Source organism: Platalea leucorodia (assembly GCF_965183815.1).
Source record: "Platalea leucorodia genome assembly, chromosome: 2".
NCBI classification, from domain to species: Eukaryota; Metazoa; Chordata; class Aves; order Pelecaniformes; family Threskiornithidae; genus Platalea; species Platalea leucorodia.
Genome location: NC_138824.1, coordinates 133,382,176 through 133,395,096, shown reverse-complemented (window position 1 = coordinate 133,395,096; position 12,921 = coordinate 133,382,176).

Below are 12,921 nucleotides of genomic sequence, written 5' to 3'. Positions count from 1 at the left end.
GCTCCAGGGCCCATACCCCACATTGCTCCTCGCTTGGAACCTTCACGTTATAAAAAAAAAAAAAAAAAAAAAAAAAAAAAAAAAGTCAGAAACACCATAAAGTAGTCAAAGAACCACCAGTCACATCTTCCCTCTAACCCCCCTCAGCTACTCCGTCCAACCCGACTGAACCACCTTTGCCTCAACAGTCTAGGCAGAGCAATGCATTAGCCACAGACCCTTCGCACTACTCCACCTACCCCCTGACTCTACACCCCCCGGGCAGGCCGGCTCCAGGCCACACGCACACACGCACACCCCGACGATCCACAGCGCACTACAAACAATGTGCCTTAAAAGACGAGAGAGAGAACTCTCGGTAATAAGAACGACACCCGGACGGAAGACGCCGTCCGGCGAGAAGACCTGCGGGACCGTGACGGCCATGTGATGAGGTTCTACGGCAGCCCCAGAAAAAGAGAGGAACGTCACGGCCCCCGACAAGGGGTTATTCTGAAAACCGAGAGGACGCAGGCGCAACAATCCCGGCTTCAAGACCTAAGAACGTAAGGACGCAGGCAAGAAAGCCCAGTCCACAAAAACGGACCGCAAGAGAGCAGAGCTGCTGACGCAGCCGAGAACGACGCCGCAAAAAAGGACCGCCTGGAAACCTCCCAGATGCCAGACCGATCCACGCCGCACGTTTGTAACGCCAGAAAAGAAGTGCCCGATCGGCACCGAGTCGACGGATACACGCGTTCGAGATGCTAGGGATGATGCCCAACTCACAACACCTGAGGCGCACGGCACCCTCCTTGGGCACAAAGGCAACATCGAGACCCAACAAAGTCCTAAGACACACAAGACGCACCACGCAAACTGCACAACAACAGACAGAGCCTGGAACCGCCCTGCCCGGCACACGCTGCCATCCTGCTGAAGACTAACCTGCTCCCTTTACCCGACCAGAGGGCACCGTTCCCAGGCAGCCCTCTCCGCTGCGCTACACTTAGAAACCCCACCCCGCAACGGCCAACCTCGCACCCTCCCTCCCCCGACCCCTCTCCGGCACCGGAGCCTCAACTTAGCTTGCAGACAGCCACGAGTCCAAATCCATCCTGGACAAGGAAAACCACACTCGGCCCGCTGCATTCAGCCTGCCGTCACCAGGTTCCGCTCCACCGTCTGCACAACAAGAACAACGCCGTCAGTCGGCATCACAGCAGTCATCACAGAGCTATCGCACAACATCCGCCGCCTCAGACGTGCCAAGGCATGCCGCTGAACCGCTCCGTACCTACGCCAGAGTCCGACGCCGTGGCTCTGGTCGCTTCCAGCACCTAGGATACAAAGAGACACAAAATCACCTATGCGCTTGCCAAAAACACACCAGCCCCACGCTCCCTACTCCCCAGCTCACCTCAAACGCTCCTCCGCTTCCAAATGCGACCCGCACAGAGCCTGCAAAACCAAAGAGAAACACTGCAACTCCATGGCCATACAAGACTTGGCTATGAGACACCAACCCAAACCACAACCACCTCACCTTCCAGGAACGCTCCTCAGCGGGCGGCATTGCCCCTCCAAACGGCACCTACAAACACCAAAGCCAAAAGGCACTTCCTGAAACGCTGCCCAAAACCACAGCCTGCCCACACCTATCCCCTTCTCCCCCTCCTTTACCTTCAACAGCTTGCCTCCCCCGCCTCCGTCACTTTGGGTTCCCGCTTGGAGGCTGACGCACCACCTCTAAGATGCAAACAACGGGGGTGGCTTAGAACCGCACCAGCCACACGCAGCACCTGAAAAATAACCCCTCCTTCAGCCCACCCATCCCCGAGTCAGCTCCAGGGCCCATACCCCACATTGCTCCTCGCTTGGAACCTTCACGTTATAAAAAAAAAAAAAAAAAAAAAAAAAAAAAAAAAGTCAGAAACACCATAAAGTAGTCAAAGAACCACCAGTCACATCTTCCCTCTAACCCCCCTCAGCTACTCCGTCCAACCCGACTGAACCACCTTTGCCTCAACAGTCTAGGCAGAGCAATGCATTAGCCACAGACCCTTCGCACTACTCCACCTACCCCCTGACTCTACACCCCCCGGGCAGGCCGGCTCCAGGCCACACGCACACACGCACACCCCGACGATCCACAGCGCACTACAAACAATGTGCCTTAAAAGACGAGAGAGAGAACTCTCGGTAATAAGAACGACACCCGGACGGAAGACGCCGTCCGGTGAGAAGACCTGCGGGACCGTGACGGCCATGTGATGAGGTTCTACGGCAGCCCCAGAAAAAGAGAGGAACGTCACGGCCCCCGACAAGGGGTTATTCTGAAAACCGAGAGGACGCAGGCGCAACAATCCCGGCTTCAAGACCTAAGAACGTAAGGACGCAGGCAAGAAAGCCCAGTCCACAAAAACGGACCGCAAGAGAGCAGAGCTGCTGACGCAGCCGAGAACGACGCCGCAAAAAAGGACCGCCTGGAAACCTCCCAGATGCCAGACCGATCCACGCCGCACGTTTGTAACGCCAGAAAAAGAAGTGCCCGATCGGCACCGAGTCGACGGATACACGCGTTCGAGATGCTAGGGATGATGCCCAACTCACAACACCTGAGGCGCACGGCACCCTCCTTGGGCACAAAGGCAACATCGAGACACAAGAAAGTCCTAAGACACACAAGACGCACCACGCAAACTGCACAACAACAGACAGAGCCTGGAACCGCCCTGCCCGGCACACGCTGCCATCCTGCTGAAGACTAACCTGCTCCCTTTACCCGACCAGAGGGCACCGTTCCCAGGCAGCCCTCTCCGCTGCGCTACACTTAGAAACCCCACCCCGCAACGGCCAACCTCGCACCCTCCCTCCCCCGACCCCTCTCCGGCACCGGAGCCTCAACTTAGCTTGCAGACAGCCACGAGTCCAAATCCATCCTGGACAAGGAAAACCACACTCGGCCCGCTGCATTCAGCCTGCCGTCACCAGGTTCCGCTCCACCGTCTGCACAACAAGAACAACGCCGTCAGTCGGCATCACAGCAGTCATCACAGAGCTATCGCACAACATCCGCCGCCTCAGACGTGCCAAGGCATGCCGCTGAACCGCTCCGTACCTACGCCAGAGTCCGACGCCGTGGCTCTGGTCGCTTCCAGCACCTAGGATACAAAGAGACACAAAATCACCTATGCGCTTGCCAAAAACACACCAGCCCCACGCTCCCTACTCCCCAGCTCACCTCAAACGCTCCTCCGCTTCCAAATGCGACCCGCACAGAGCCTGCAAAACCAAAGAGAAACACTGCAACTCCATGGCCATACAAGACTTGGCTATGAGACACCAACCCAAACCACAACCACCTCACCTTCCAGGAACGCTCCTCAGCGGGCGGCATTGCCCCTCCAAACAGCACCTACAAACACCAAAGCCAAAAGGCACTTCCTGAAACGCTGCCCAAAACCACAGCCTGCCCACACCTATCCCCTTCTCCCCCTCCTTTACCTTCAACAGCTTGCCTCCCCCGCCTCCGTCACTTTGGGTTCCCGCTTGGAGGCTGACGCACCACCTCTAAGATGCAAACAACGGGGGTGGCTTAGAACCGCACCAGCCACACGCAGCACCTGAAAAATAACCCCTCCTTCAGCCCACCCATCCCCGAGTCAGCTCCAGGGCCCATACCCCACATTGCTCCTCGCTTGGAACCTTCACGTTATAAAAAAAAAAAAAGTCAGAAACACCATAAAGTAGTCAAAGAACCACCAGTCACATCTTCCCTCTAACCCCCCTCAGCTACTCCGTCCAACCCGACTGAACCACCTTTGCCTCAACAGTCTAGGCAGAGCAATGCATTAGCCACAGACCCTTCGCACTACTCCACCTACCCCCTGACTCTACACCCCCCGGGCAGGCCGGCTCCAGGCCACACGCACACACGCACACCCCGACGATCCACAGCGCACTACAAACAATGTGCCTTAAAAGACGAGAGAGAGAACTCTCGGTAATAAGAACGACACCCGGACGGAAGACGCCGTCCGGCGAGAAGACCTGCGGGACCGTGACGGCCATGTGATGAGGTTCTACGGCAGCCCCAGAAAAAGAGAGGAACGTCACGGCCCCCGACAAGGGGTTATTCTGAAAACCGAGAGGACGCAGGCGCAACAATCCCGGCTTCAAGACCTAAGAACGTAAGGACGCAGGCAAGAAAGCCCAGTCCACAAAAACGGACCGCAAGAGAGCAGAGCTGCTGACGCAGCCGAGAACGACGCCGCAAAAAAGGACCGCCTGGAAACCTCCCAGATGCCAGACCGATCCACGCCGCACGTTTGTAACGCCAGAAAAGAAGTGCCCGATCGGCACCGAGTCGACGGATACACGCGTTCGAGATGCTAGGGATGATGCCCAACTCACAACACCTGAGGCGCACGGCACCCTCCTTGGGCACAAAGGCAACATCGAGACCCAACAAAGTCCTAAGACACACAAGACGCACCACGCAAACTGCACAACAACAGACAGAGCCTGGAACCGCCCTGCCCGGCACACGCTGCCATCCTGCTGAAGACTAACCTGCTCCCTTTACCCGACCAGAGGGCACCGTTCCCAGGCAGCCCTCTCCGCTGCGCTACACTTAGAAACCCCACCCCGCAACGGCCAACCTCGCACCCTCCCTCCCCCGACCCCTCTCCGGCACCGGAGCCTCAACTTAGCTTGCAGACAGCCACGAGTCCAAATCCATCCTGGACAAGGAAAACCACACTCGGCCCGCTGCATTCAGCCTGCCGTCACCAGGTTCCGCTCCACCGTCTGCACAACAAGAACAACGCCGTCAGTCGGCATCACAGCAGTCATCACAGAGCTATCGCACAACATCCGCCGCCTCAGACGTGCCAAGGCATGCCACTGAACCGCTCCGTACCTACGCCAGAGTCCGACGCCGTGGCTCTGGTCGCTTCCAGCACCTAGGATACAAAGAGACACAAAATCACCTATGCGCTTGCCAAAAACACACCAGCCCCACGCTCCCTACTCCCCAGCTCACCTCAAACGCTCCTCCGCTTCCAAATGCGACCCGCACAGAGCCTGCAAAACCAAAGAGAAACACTGCAACTCCATGGCCATACAAGACTTGGCTATGAGACACCAACCCAAACCACAACCACCTCACCTTCCAGGAACGCTCCTCAGCGGGCGGCATTGCCCCTCCAAACGGCACCTACAAAAACCAAAGCCAAAAGGCACTTCCTGAAACACTGCCCAAAACCACAGCCTGCCCACACCTATCCCCTTCTCCCCCTCCTTTACCTTCAACAGCTTGCCTCCCCCGCCTCCGTCACTTTGGGTTCCCGCTTGGAGGCTGACGCACCACCTCTAAGATGCAAACAACGGGGGTGGCTTAGAACCGCACCAGCCACACGCAGCACCTGAAAAATAACCCCTCCTTCAGCCCACCCATCCCCGAGTCAGCTCCAGGGCCCATACCCCACATTGCTCCTCGCTTGGAACCTTCACGTTATAAAAAAAAAAAAAAAAAAAAAAAAAAAAAAAAAAAAAGAGTCAGAAACACCATAAAGTAGTCAAAGAACCACCAGTCACATCTTCCCTCTAACCCCCCTCAGCTACTCCGTCCAACCCGACTGAACCACCTTTGCCTCAACAGTCTAGGCAGAGCAATGCATTAGCCACAGACCCTTCGCACTACTCCACCTACCCCCTGACTCTACACCCCCCGGGCAGGCCGGCTCCAGGCCACACGCACACACGCACACCCCGACGATCCACAGCGCACTACAAACAATGTGCCTTAAAAGACGAGAGAGAGAACTCTCGGTAATAAGAACGACACCCGGACGGAAGACGCCGTCCGGCGAGAAGACCTGCGGGACCGTGACGGCCATGTGATGAGGTTCTACGGCAGCCCCAGAAAAAGAGAGGAACGTCACGGCCCCCGACAAGGGGTTATTCTGAAAACCGAGAGGACGCAGGCGCAACAATCCCGGCTTCAAGACCTAAGAACGTAAGGACGCAGGCAAGAAAGCCCAGTCCACAAAAACGGACCGCAAGAGAGCAGAGCTGCTGACGCAGCCGAGAACGACGCCGCAAAAAAGGACCGCCTGGAAACCTCCCAGATGCCAGACCGATCCACGCCGCACGTTTGTAACGCCAGAAAAAGAAGTGCCCGATCGGCACCGAGTCGACGGATACACGCGTTCGAGATGCTAGGGATGATGCCCAACTCACAACACCTGAGGCGCACGGCACCCTCCTTGGGCACAAAGGCAACATCGAGACCCAACAAAGTCCTAAGACACACAAGACGCACCACGCAAACTGCACAACAACAGACAGAGCCTGGAACCGCCCTGCCCGGCACACGCTGCCATCCTGCTGAAGACTAACCTGCTCCCTTTACCCGACCAGAGGGCACCGTTCCCAGGCAGCCCTCTCCGCTGCGCTACACTTAGAAACCCCACCCCGCAACGGCCAACCTCGCACCCTCCCTCCCCCGACCCCTCTCCGGCACCGGAGCCTCAACTTAGCTTGCAGACAGCCACGAGTCCAAATCCATCCTGGACAAGGAAAACCACACTCGGCCCGCTGCATTCAGCCTGCCGTCACCAGGTTCCGCTCCACCGTCTGCACAACAAGAACAACGCCGTCAGTCGGCATCACAGCAGTCATCACAGAGCTATCGCACAACATCCGCCGCCTCAGACGTGCCAAGGCATGCCGCTGAACCGCTCCGTACCTACGCCAGAGTCCGACGCCGTGGCTCTGGTCGCTTCCAGCACCTAGGATACAAAGAGACACAAAATCACCTATGCGCTTGCCAAAAACACACCAGCCCCACGCTCCCTACTCCCCAGCTCACCTCAAACGCTCCTCCGCTTCCAAATGCGACCCGCACAGAGCCTGCAAAACCAAAGAGAAACACTGCAACTCCATGGCCATACAAGACTTGGCTATGAGACACCAACCCAAACCACAACCACCTCACCTTCCAGGAACGCTCCTCAGCGGGCGGCATTGCCCCTCCAAACGGCACCTACAAACACCAAAGCCAAAAGGCACTTCCTGAAACGCTGCCCAAAACCACAGCCTGCCCACACCTATCCCCTTCTCCCCCTCCTTTACCTTCAACAGCTTGCCTCCCCCGCCTCCGTCACTTTGGGTTCCCGCTTGGAGGCTGACGCACCACCTCTAAGATGCAAACAACGGGGGTGGCTTAGAACCGCACCAGCCACACGCAGCACCTGAAAAATAACCCCTCCTTCAGCCCACCCATCCCCGAGTCAGCTCCAGGGCCCATACCCCACATTGCTCCTCGCTTGGAACCTTCACGTTATTAAAAAAAAAAAAAAAAAAAAAAAAGTCAGAAACACCATAAAGTAGTCAAAGAACCACCAGTCACATCTTCCCTCTAACCCCCCTCAGCTACTCCGTCCAACCCGACTGAACCACCTTTGCCTCAACAGTCTAGGCAGAGCAATGCATTAGCCACAGACCCTTCGCACTACTCCACCTACCCCCTGACTCTACACCCCCCGGGCAGGCCGGCTCCAGGCCACACGCACACACGCACACCCCGACGATCCACAGCGCACTACAAACAATGTGCCTTAAAAGACGAGAGAGAGAACTCTCGGTAATAAGAACGACACCCGGACGGAAGACGCCGTCCGGCGAGAAGACCTGCGGGACCGTGACGGCCATGTGATGAGGTTCTACGGCAGCCCCAGAAAAAGAGAGGAACGTCACGGCCCCCGACAAGGGGTTATTCTGAAAACTGAGAGGACGCAGGCGCAACAATCCCGGCTTCAAGACCTAAGAACGTAAGGACGCAGGCAAGAAAGCCCAGTCCACAAAAACGGACCGCAAGAGAGCAGAGCTGCTGACGCAGCCGAGAACGACGCCGCAAAAAAGGACCGCCTGGAAACCTCCCAGATGCCAGACCGATCCACGCCGCACGTTTGTAACGCCAGAAAAAGAAGTGCCCGATCGGCACCGAGTCGACGGATACACGCGTTCGAGATGCTAGGGATGATGCCCAACTCACAACACCTGAGGCGCACGGCACCCTCCTTGGGCACAAAGGCAACATCGAGACCCAACAAAGTCCTAAGACACACAAGACGCACCACGCAAACTGCACAACAACAGACAGAGCCTGGAACCGCCCTGCCCGGCACACGCTGCCATCCTGCTGAAGACTAACCTGCTCCCTTTACCCGACCAGAGGGCACCGTTCCCAGGCAGCCCTCTCCGCTGCGCTACACTTAGAAACCCCACCCCGCAACGGCCAACCTCGCACCCTCCCTCCCCCGACCCCTCTCCGGCACCGGAGCCTCAACTTAGCTTGCAGACAGCCACGAGTCCAAATCCATCCTGGACAAGGAAAACCACACTCGGCCCGCTGCATTCAGCCTGCCGTCACCAGGTTCCGCTCCACCGTCTGCACAACAAGAACAACGCCGTCAGTCGGCATCACAGCAGTCATCACAGAGCTATCGCACAACATCCGCCGCCTCAGACGTGCCAAGGCATGCCGCTGAACCGCTCCGTACCTACGCCAGAGTCCGACGCCGTGGCTCTGGTCGCTTCCAGCACCTAGGATACAAAGAGACACAAAATGACCTATGCGCTTGCCAAAAACACACCAGCCCCACGCTCCCTACTCCCCAGCTCACCTCAAACGCTCCTCCGCTTCCAAATGCGACCCGCACAGAGCCTGCAAAACCAAAGAGAAACACTGCAACTCCATGGCCATACAAGACTTGGCTATGAGACACCAACCCAAACCACAACCACCTCACCTTCCAGGAACGCTCCTCAGCGGGCGGCATTGCCCCTCCAAACGGCACCTACAAACACCAAAGCCAAAAGGCACTTCCTGAAACGCTGCCCAAAACCACAGCCTGCCCACACCTATCCCCTTCTCCCCCTCCTTTACCTTCAACAGCTTGCCTCCCCCGCCTCCGTCACTTTGGGTTCCCGCTTGGAGGCTGACGCACCACCTCTAAGATGCAAACAACGGGGGTGGCTTAGAACCGCACCAGCCACACGCAGCACCTGAAAAATAACCCCTCCTTCAGCCCACCCATCCCCGAGTCAGCTCCAGGGCCCATACCCCACATTGCTCCTCGCTTGGAACCTTCACGTTATTAAAAAAAAAAAAAAAAAAAAAAAAAAAAAAAGTCAGAAACACCATAAAGTAGTCAAAGAACCACCAGTCACATCTTCCCTCTAACCCCCCTCAGCTACTCCGTCCAACCCGACTGAACCACCTTTGCCTCAACAGTCTAGGCAGAGCAATGCATTAGCCACAGACCCTTCGCACTACTCCACCTACCCCCTGACTCTACACCCCCCGGGCAGGCCGGCTCCAGGCCACACGCACACACGCACACCCCGACGATCCACAGCGCACTACAAACAATGTGCCTTAAAAGACGAGAGAGAGAACTCTCGGTAATAAGAACGACACCCGGACGGAAGACGCCGTCCGGCGAGAAGACCTGCGGGACCGTGACGGCCATGTGATGAGGTTCTACGGCAGCCCCAGAAAAAGAGAGGAACGTCACGGCCCCCGACAAGGGGTTATTCTGAAAACCGAGAGGACGCAGGCGCAACAATCCCGGCTTCAAGACCTAAGAACGTAAGGACGCAGGCAAGAAAGCCCAGTCCACAAAAACGGACCGCAAGAGAGCAGAGCTGCTGACGCAGCCGAGAACGACGCCGCAAAAAAGGACCGCCTGGAAACCTCCCAGATGCCAGACCGATCCACGCCGCACGTTTGTAACGCCAGAAAAGAAGTGCCCGATCGGCACCGAGTCGACGGATACACGCGTTCGAGATGCTAGGGATGATGCCCAACTCACAACACCTGAGGCGCACGGCACCCTCCTTGGGCACAAAGGCAACATCGAGACCCAACAAAGTCCTAAGACACACAAGACGCACCACGCAAACTGCACAACAACAGACAGAGCCTGGAACCGCCCTGCCCGGCACACGCTGCCATCCTGCTGAAGACTAACCTGCTCCCTTTACCCGACCAGAGGGCACCGTTCCCAGGCAGCCCTCTCCGCTGCGCTACACTTAGAAACCCCACCCCGCAACGGCCAACCTCGCACCCTCCCTCCCCCGACCCCTCTCCGGCACCGGAGCCTCAACTTAGCTTGCAGACAGCCACGAGTCCAAATCCATCCTGGACAAGGAAAACCACACTCGGCCCGCTGCATTCAGCCTGCCGTCACCAGGTTCCGCTCCACCGTCTGCACAACAAGAACAACGCCGTCAGTCGGCATCACAGCAGTCATCACAGAGCTATCGCACAACATCCGCCGCCTCAGACGTGCCAAGGCATGCCGCTGAACCGCTCCGTACCTACGCCAGAGTCCGACGCCGTGGCTCTGGTCGCTTCCAGCACCTAGGATACAAAGAGACACAAAATGACCTATGCGCTTGCCAAAAACACACCAGCCCCACGCTCCCTACTCCCCAGCTCACCTCAAACGCTCCTCCGCTTCCAAATGCGACCCGCACAGAGCCTGCAAAACCAAAGAGAAACACTGCAACTCCATGGCCATACAAGACTTGGCTATGAGACACCAACCCAAACCACAACCACCTCACCTTCCAGGAACGCTCCTCAGCGGGCGGCATTGCCCCTCCAAACGGCACCTACAAAAACCAAAGCCAAAAGGCACTTCCTGAAACGCTGCCCAAAACCACAGCCTGCCCACACCTATCCCCTTCTCCCCCTCCTTTACCTTCAACAGCTTGCCTCCCCCGCCTCCGTCACTTTGGGTTCCCGCTTGGAGGCTGACGCACCACCTCTAAGATGCAAACAACGGGGGTGGCTTAGAACCGCACCAGCCACACGCAGCACCTGAAAAATAACCCCTCCTTCAGCCCACCCATCCCCGAGTCAGCTCCAGGGCCCATACCCCACATTGCTCCTCGCTTGGAACCTTCACGTTATAAAAAAAAAAAAAAGTCAGAAACACCATAAAGTAGTCAAAGAACCACCAGTCACATCTTCCCTCTAACCCCCCTCAGCTACTCCGTCCAACCCGACTGAACCACCTTTGCCTCAACAGTCTAGGCAGAGCAATGCATTAGCCACAGACCCTTCGCACTACTCCACCTACCCCCTGACTCTACACCCCCCGGGCAGGCCGGCTCCAGGCCACACGCACACACGCACACCCCGACGATCCACAGCGCACTACAAACAATGTGCCTTAAAAGACGAGAGAGAGAACTCTCGGTAATAAGAACGACACCCGGACGGAAGACGCCGTCCGGCGAGAAGACCTGCGGGACCGTGACGGCCATGTGATGAGGTTCTACGGCAGCCCCAGAAAAAGAGAGGAACGTCACGGCCCCCGACAAGGGGTTATTCTGAAAACCGAGAGGACGCAGGCGCAACAATCCCGGCTTCAAGACCTAAGAACGTAAGGACGCAGGCAAGAAAGCCCAGTCCACAAAAACGGACCGCAAGAGAGCAGAGCTGCTGACGCAGCCGAGAACGACGCCGCAAAAAAGGACCGCCTGGAAACCTCCCAGATGCCAGACCGATCCACGCCGCACGTTTGTAACGCCAGAAAAAGAAGTGCCCGATCGGCACCGAGTCGACGGATACACGCGTTCGAGATGCTAGGGATGATGCCCAACTCACAACACCTGAGGCGCACGGCACCCTCCTTGGGCACAAAGGCAACATCGAGACCCAACAAAGTCCTAAGACACACAAGACGCACCACGCAAACTGCACAACAACAGACAGAGCCTGGAACCGCCCTGCCCGGCACACGCTGCCATCCTGCTGAAGACTAACCTGCTCCCTTTACCCGACCAGAGGGCACCGTTCCCAGGCAGCCCTCTCCGCTGCGCTACACTTAGAAACCCCACCCCGCAACGGCCAACCTCGCACCCTCCCTCCCCCGACCCCTCTCCGGCACCGGAGCCTCAACTTAGCTTGCAGACAGCCACGAGTCCAAATCCATCCTGGACAAGGAAAACCACACTCGGCCCGCTGCATTCAGCCTGCCGTCACCAGGTTCCGCTCCACCGTCTGCACAACAAGAACAACGCCGTCAGTCGGCATCACAGCAGTCATCACAGAGCTATCGCACAACATCCGCCGCCTCAGACGTGCCAAGGCATGCCGCTGAACCGCTCCGTACCTACGCCAGAGTCCGACGCCGTGGCTCTGGTCGCTTCCAGCACCTAGGATACAAAGAGACACAAAATGACCTATGCGCTTGCCAAAAACACACCAGCCCCACGCTCCCTACTCCCCAGCTCACCTCAAACGCTCCTCCGCTTCCAAATGCGACCCGCACAGAGCCTGCAAAACCAAAGAGAAACACTGCAACTCCATGGCCATACAAGACTTGGCTATGAGACACCAACCCAAACCACAACCACCTCACCTTCCAGGAACGCTCCTCAGCGGGCGGCATTGCCCCTCCAAACGGCACCTACAAACACCAAAGCCAAAAGGCACTTCCTGAAACGCTGCCCAAAACCACAGCCTGCCCACACCTATCCCCTTCTCCCCCTCCTTTACCTTCAACAGCTTGCCTCCCCCGCCTCCGTCACTTTGGGTTCCCGCTTGGAGGCTGACGCACCACCTCTAAGATGCAAACAACGGGGGTGGCTTAGAACCGCACCAGCCACACGCAGCACCTGAAAAATAACCCCTCCTTCAGCCCACCCATCCCCGAGTCAGCTCCAGGGCCCATACCCCACATTGCTCCTCGCTTGGAACCTTCACGTTATAAAAAAAAAAAAAAGTCAGAAACACCATAAAGTAGTCAAAGAACCACCAGTCACATCTTCCCTCTAACCCCCCTCAGCTACTCCGTCCAACCCGACTGAACCACCTTTGCCTCAACAGTCTAGGCAGAGCAATGCATTAGCCACAGA